This window comes from Pituophis catenifer, unplaced genomic scaffold, assembly GCF_029215685.1.
Source record: "Pituophis catenifer annectens isolate HBS135680 unplaced genomic scaffold, rPitCat1.0.hap2 SCAF_2, whole genome shotgun sequence".
In the NCBI taxonomy this organism is placed as follows: domain Eukaryota; kingdom Metazoa; phylum Chordata; class Lepidosauria; order Squamata; family Colubridae; genus Pituophis; species Pituophis catenifer.
In genome coordinates, this window is record NW_027256882.1 from 119162900 (window position 1) to 119169101 (window position 6202).

Sequence of the window (6202 nt, forward strand, 5' to 3'; positions counted from 1 at the left end):
AAATATGGCATCATAAACATTTAAAATTGTATTACCTTTGGATTTTTTTTTTTAAAGAGGCAAGTCCAAAGAAAAAACCAAAAAGAATAACAATGAGTTATGCAGCCTTGAAGAAAGGAGTAGATGTTGTCAGCAATCAATTAATTAAAGTTAGCATGACTCCTGTGGCAGCTGCCCTGCATTTTCAGGCTCACGGAAGCTTGAAAAAAGAAAGGCTGATTTAATAAACAGTGAAAAGCAACTGTCCTCATGCAAAATCAAAAACATGTTTTCCCATCTAGAACATATTGAAATAAAAGTGCCTATTAATATTAAAAAAAGAAAAGAAAATATCCAGTCTTAAGTATATAAAATGAGCCATCCAAATGTTCTTCTCTTTAAGGGATATTTCCCAAACTATTTTGTAGTTACCACAACAACATATTCATATGAAAGAAAATGAAAAAGAGCATAATTGTGCCTGTACTTCTTCAAGCTGCATGCTGAGCAGCAAAAGAAAATGAATGATGTTGTTGTTTGAGAACATTAAAAGGAAAATAAAGAACTTTTGGAGAAGCAGTTCAGCTTAATGCAAGCTGAAATGCAAAGAACGTAACATTGCAATTGGAAGCTTTTGGGGAGTATTATTATATTTTATATATTTTGTTTTATTGCCAAGTGACTGCTACAATTGGTCAGACATAGTCTCTTTTCTTAAGCACAAGCCAATATAAGTTTATTGATTCATGAACTCTGCAGTACACTAGCTCAGCTCTTCCCTGCTCTACATATCTGAGAGAAGCAGTTTCAATTTCCGTTCTGTCATTTTGAAATATATAGTATTACGAGACAATAGCAACATTTTCTGGGCTAGAAATATTCTGAGTTATAAATGTCATCTCACAAATCGATCTCCTCAGTTAAAAACAGTCATCTTGGTTTAAATGGCTCAATTATTATTTTCAGCAGTCAGACAACAAAAGTTATGCATGCCATATGGGGAAAACAATCCGTGACTCTCCATATATTGCTGAATTCCAATTGACATCAGACTTATTGACATGGCCAACAAGGAAGGAAATTGGGAAATGAAACCCAACATCTCAGGAGTCATATTTCAGTCAGCCTTGTCCCTGAACAGGTGGATTTTTAAAGCTATAGGTCACATACCAGGAATCCATGCTTACAGCTACCCACAAACCTGATACCTCCCATGCAATACCTCCTATGCAATTGAGCATCTCCCATTCTCCAGATGCTCACTTGGTTGCTGACTTCCCCTCAAACTACCTTATCTATTACTGCAGTAACCAGATTACAGAAAAGCACAGCCATGCACCAACAGCCTTAAATAACCAAATAACTGTCCTTCATTTTCCCCTTTCTGTATCACTGAGTTTGAAACTAATCACGTTTTTTTTTCTCTTCACTTTTTAAATGTGACATTTAGTTTTGCTTTTAAGCAAATGTAAAAATACTGTGCTTGGTATGACCTCATAATTCCACCTTCAGTGACAACTGTGTAACTAGAAAGAGAAACACCAAAGGCATGTACTTTTTAGCCAATGCTCACTTGTCTCCTCTCTTTGAAAAATCGACCTTTCTTTTGAGTTTGCTGCTGTTTTTCTCTGGCTATTTTATGGATAGGATGATTTTCTTTGAAGACAGGGCATAAGACCCTTAGGGGATTTCTCATTTCTACTCATCTCTCCCTCTCTCTCTTTGACAAAACATCTTTTTGATGTGGTTTCTTGTTTGTTTGTAGGTCAGACAGATGGCATGCATGTTCTCTCGTCAGTACAGCTGGAGATGCACACAGAGAGACATACTGTATACTGTACATAACTACTCTAATTTATGCTTAATGAGGGGAAAGCTTATCTTGCTGTACTATTTTTGCTTTGCTAGTGGGAACAAGCATTTGCATTTGTTATATAAAATTCTGGGAGACAAATGAAGACTATATTTATTACCTAAACATTACAGCAGGACCCATGACAGAGAACTTTTGTCTCAAGAGTTAGCCTTCTTTTGATTTTTATGTTATAAGTCCATGGTGGCGAACCTATGGCACGCATGCCACAAGTGGCACACAGAGTCCTCTCAGTGGGCACACCAGCCACTGCCCCAGCCCAGCTCTACCACGCATGCATGTGTGCCTCCTGTCTGCCAGCTGGTCTTCGGGTCTCTGCTGCGCATGCACTGGGGGGGCCCATGCAGAGGATAGGGAGCATGCACGGGGGATGCATACAAATGTACGGGGGTGTGGCGGGGCACATGCACTGGAGATGCGCACATGTTTTGGGCACTTGGTGCCAAAAAGGTTAGCCATCACTGTTATAAGTGATAACTGAAGGTTAAAAAAATTAGGTGTCGTAACCCTCAAGAGGAGTTTCTATATCTACATAAATACACACTGATTTGTTTTTACTTATTTAAATGAAGTATCTATTGATCTGGCAATTTCCCAACTGTGCAGATGCCAGCCAAACAACAATATGTACAAGCAGCTTCTGCTGCATTATTCAGAACAAGTTTGAACATGGAGGACAATTTTTCTATAAACAAAGCTTCTATAATGGAAAAAAAAAACCTATTATTAAATAATGTTGAATGTTTGCTCACTCACTCTACAAACATGCAATATCTCTCCCCTAAGATAGTTAAAATGAATACTCTAAATGTATTTATCCATGCATTCAATAGAAGCAATGCTGGAAATTATATTTCACTGAAATAGAAATGCTGTATCCCTCACTTCATCTCATTCAATAAAGATTAAAAAATAAATAAAACATTGAAAGAATAGTTCATGTATTCAGGAACTTGTTCTCCTACCGATCTGGCTGTTCTTTAAATCCCATATTTTAAATAATAATAAAAAAAATATTAAAATGGTCAGTTCATGTTTGTTGTATGTTGTCATAGTTGATGTTTGCCCAGTTGGAATGCTGCCATGTTACAGTTCATTAATAATTTGTTAATCCAAAGCAGTGGATTAGAAGTACAGGATTCCTTTTCCTAAAAGGTAACAGTGACCAATAACTAAACAAAGACTTAATTAACTTGTTAAATGAGAGTAACATTTATTTTAACTTTCTTTTTTGTTTTTGCTCAAAATTGAACCCTGCAGATCGGACTGCTGCAAATTCTACACACAGTATATACAACTAAACTCAACTAAGGTAAATAGAACTTTTTTCTAGATTTGATTAGGACCGTAGTTTGGATTATGCACAAGGTTCAAGTCAGAGTAGAAATTAATTAATCTCATAGTCTGTAGAGATTCTCAGTCATCCAGGTCATGGTTGTCCCAAAGGTGCTTCTTCGGGAGGCAAGAAAGTCCAATTGCCTCCTGAAAAAGCACCTTTGGGATAATTAAACTTATATTGATTTAAATTGAGATATGGTGTTGCTTTTATATTATTAATTATTCATTTTTATTTTGGACAATTCAAGATAGCCTACATATCTAATGCCCTATTTCCTATTTTCCTTGCAGCAACTCTGTGTGTGAGTTGGGCTGAAAGAGAGCGACTGGCCCAAAGTCACCCAGCTGTCTTTTATCCTAAGGAAGAATGATCTCAAAGTTTCACAGTTTCTAGCATAGCATTTTAGCCACTACATTAAACAGAATCTCAGTCTGTTTCTTCTTCTTTTCTTTGATGTTTAATTTACTTTAATCTCTATAATGTATGTATGGGTTTGGGCAAACATTAATATATTTTGTTGTAACAGTTGTGCTCTTACCAAATTTTTTTTAAAGCAAAAATTTAAGTTCAGTGCCCTATATGGAAAACATTTCATTTTAATTAGAGTCAATGGATGATGGGTTAAAACCAGGGGTGAAATGCTCTTGGTTTGGACCTGATCGCCTGATCCGGTAGCGATGGAGGCAGGCGGTTCAGAGAACCGGTAGCAAAAATCCCTGTCCCTCCCATTGCCCAGCTGAGCCGCGCAATCATCAGAGGCTTTTTTTATTTATTTTTAAAAGCATTTTTTCTACAACTTCTTTGGCCGAAAAAATGCTTTTAAAAGTAAAAAAAAGCCTCTGATGATCACACGGCTCAGCTGGGATCATCAGAGGCTTTTAAAAGCATTTTTTCTACAACCTCTTCGGCCGAAGAGGTTAAAAGGAAAAAAAGCCTCTGCCGATCAGGCAAGTCAGCTGGGATCGTCAGAGGCTTTAAAAAAAAAAAGAAAGTCTCTGCTGATTAGGCAAGTCAGCTGGGATCGTCAGAGGCTTTAAAAGCATTTTTTTACAACCTCTTCAGCCGAAGAGGTTGTAGAAAAAATGGTTTTAAAAGTTAAAAAAAAAAAAGTTGGCCACGCCCACTCAGTCATATTACCCCTACACACACCAAGCCACGCCCACAGAACCAGTAGCAACAAATTTTACATTTCACCACTGATTAAAACCCATCACTTTTTTATTTCATCAAGCTGGGCTGGCCTAACTCTCCAATGGTGTAATTTTAATTTGAATTTTAAATGGGGGATTTTAACTGTCGGGCCAAATTGTTTAATATATTTTAAATTGTTTTTAAATTTTGTATTCTATGTTTTTTACCTATGGCTGTTCACCGCCCTGAGTCCTTCAGGACAAGGGTGGTATATAAATTTAAATATTACATTAAATTAATTAAATTAAATCACTCTTCTATCCAGTCTTCACACCATGGAACAGGTACTGAAATTATCCATTGTCCTCTTACACTCATTTTCAATATAGAAAATAGCCCTAGAATTTCACTCATTGTGTAGAATGTACTCTATAGAAACTGGCAATAAACAAAAATAAGTTTTGAATGGCATTAATTAGCACAAATCAATAACATTAGAAGTATAAATCAATACTACTTATAATTCAAGCTAGCACTATTTACTAATCCAATTTCTACAGCTCATTTATATGACTTAAATTAGACCTTTGCAGCCAAATCCTAGGAATTTTGAATTATTGTTCTGTCCACCGCCAGGCTGAGGAAAGTTACCTTAAATAAATTTAAAATAAATAAATAAAATAAACCCTCTAGCTTTCTGAGATTAGAGCAACCCCTCCCAATGATTTGTAAGATATCCCCAACAATAAGCAAACTCCAAATTTTATTCTGCTAACTTTGAAAGGAATCCTTTTCATTTCTGTGAAAGTTAAGATGAAAGCCAGGCATTCGCAGCCAGAAATGGCAATTATGGTACATAAGCATTTAGCACTTGCTATTTTATAAGTTATTAAACCCTGAGCAAAGAGTCTATTAATCTGGGCAAAAGGTGGGAATATAAAATCATGGGTCACTATGATTATAAAGGAATTTGCTCTTCATCCATGCAAATGTGCAATCAACATTTTCACTTGGCTTAATTCTTGTTCCGAAGAAAAAATCATAACTTGTTCAGCTGTGCCAATTAGACTTCTGCTAAATCCTAGCCTAGAAGCCAAGTTAAGCTGTGTAATGCCCAGAGAGCTGTGATTTATTGCCAAATCCTTGTCAAAAGATGCAAATGCATCTCTTAGAATTCTAAACAAACTGCAGTAATTATATTATGAGATAGTTTAGGTAGTTTTCCTTCTAATTGTTAACAACAACAACAAGAGCAAAGAATGACACCTCAAAAGTAGTATTGCTTAACGCATTTCTTGGATTATTTTAGATATGCATTCAAGTAGCTTCCTTCAACGTCTGCAAAACTAATGAGAAAAATGTAAATGTGACCAAATATTTTACCTCACATGCTTTCATGGTCTGTGGGAGGCACAAAAGGACTGCTGGCAAGGAGACGGAATTCCATTTATTCAACCCTGGGTTATAACGTGGTATCAAGATTTTTAAAATGTATAATGGAAAGAAGGAATTTATGAATATATCATTTCCCTCCATTTTCCCATGCCTTCTTTTTTTAAAAAATGCTTTGTTGTTTTATCAGTATTCCTTGAATTTCCTGGTTCCAGTATAATGCGTGCATACGACTTAAGTTTACAGTGATAAATTTATATAGAAAAGCCTTTTCAACGCCTTAATATTTTTTTTTTAAATCTTGCAATGAATTGCAGTGTACTTACTCTATCTCTGTATTTGGATGTGTGTGGATGTGTTTGTACAGAGTTGTCTGTCATGAGGCATTCTTTAAATCAGTGCAAATAGGTAAATATGTATTTCATTCATCTATTTATAAATAGTGGATTTGGGGAAGGGGAAGGCAAGTGGGACAGAATTAATCCATT

The 6202-nt window shown here is 35.9% G+C and overlaps 1 long non-coding RNA gene across 1 annotated transcript; it reads left to right on the forward strand.

The window, feature by feature from the left end:
* Window positions 1-2990: 2990 nt before the first annotated feature.
* Window positions 2991-3509, forward strand: LOC139311584 (uncharacterized). Its single transcript, XR_011599948.1, has 3 exons — window positions 2991-3007; window positions 3113-3164; window positions 3482-3509. It is a non-coding gene; the product is annotated as an uncharacterized lncRNA (long non-coding RNA).
* Window positions 3510-6202: the final 2693 nt, after the last annotated feature.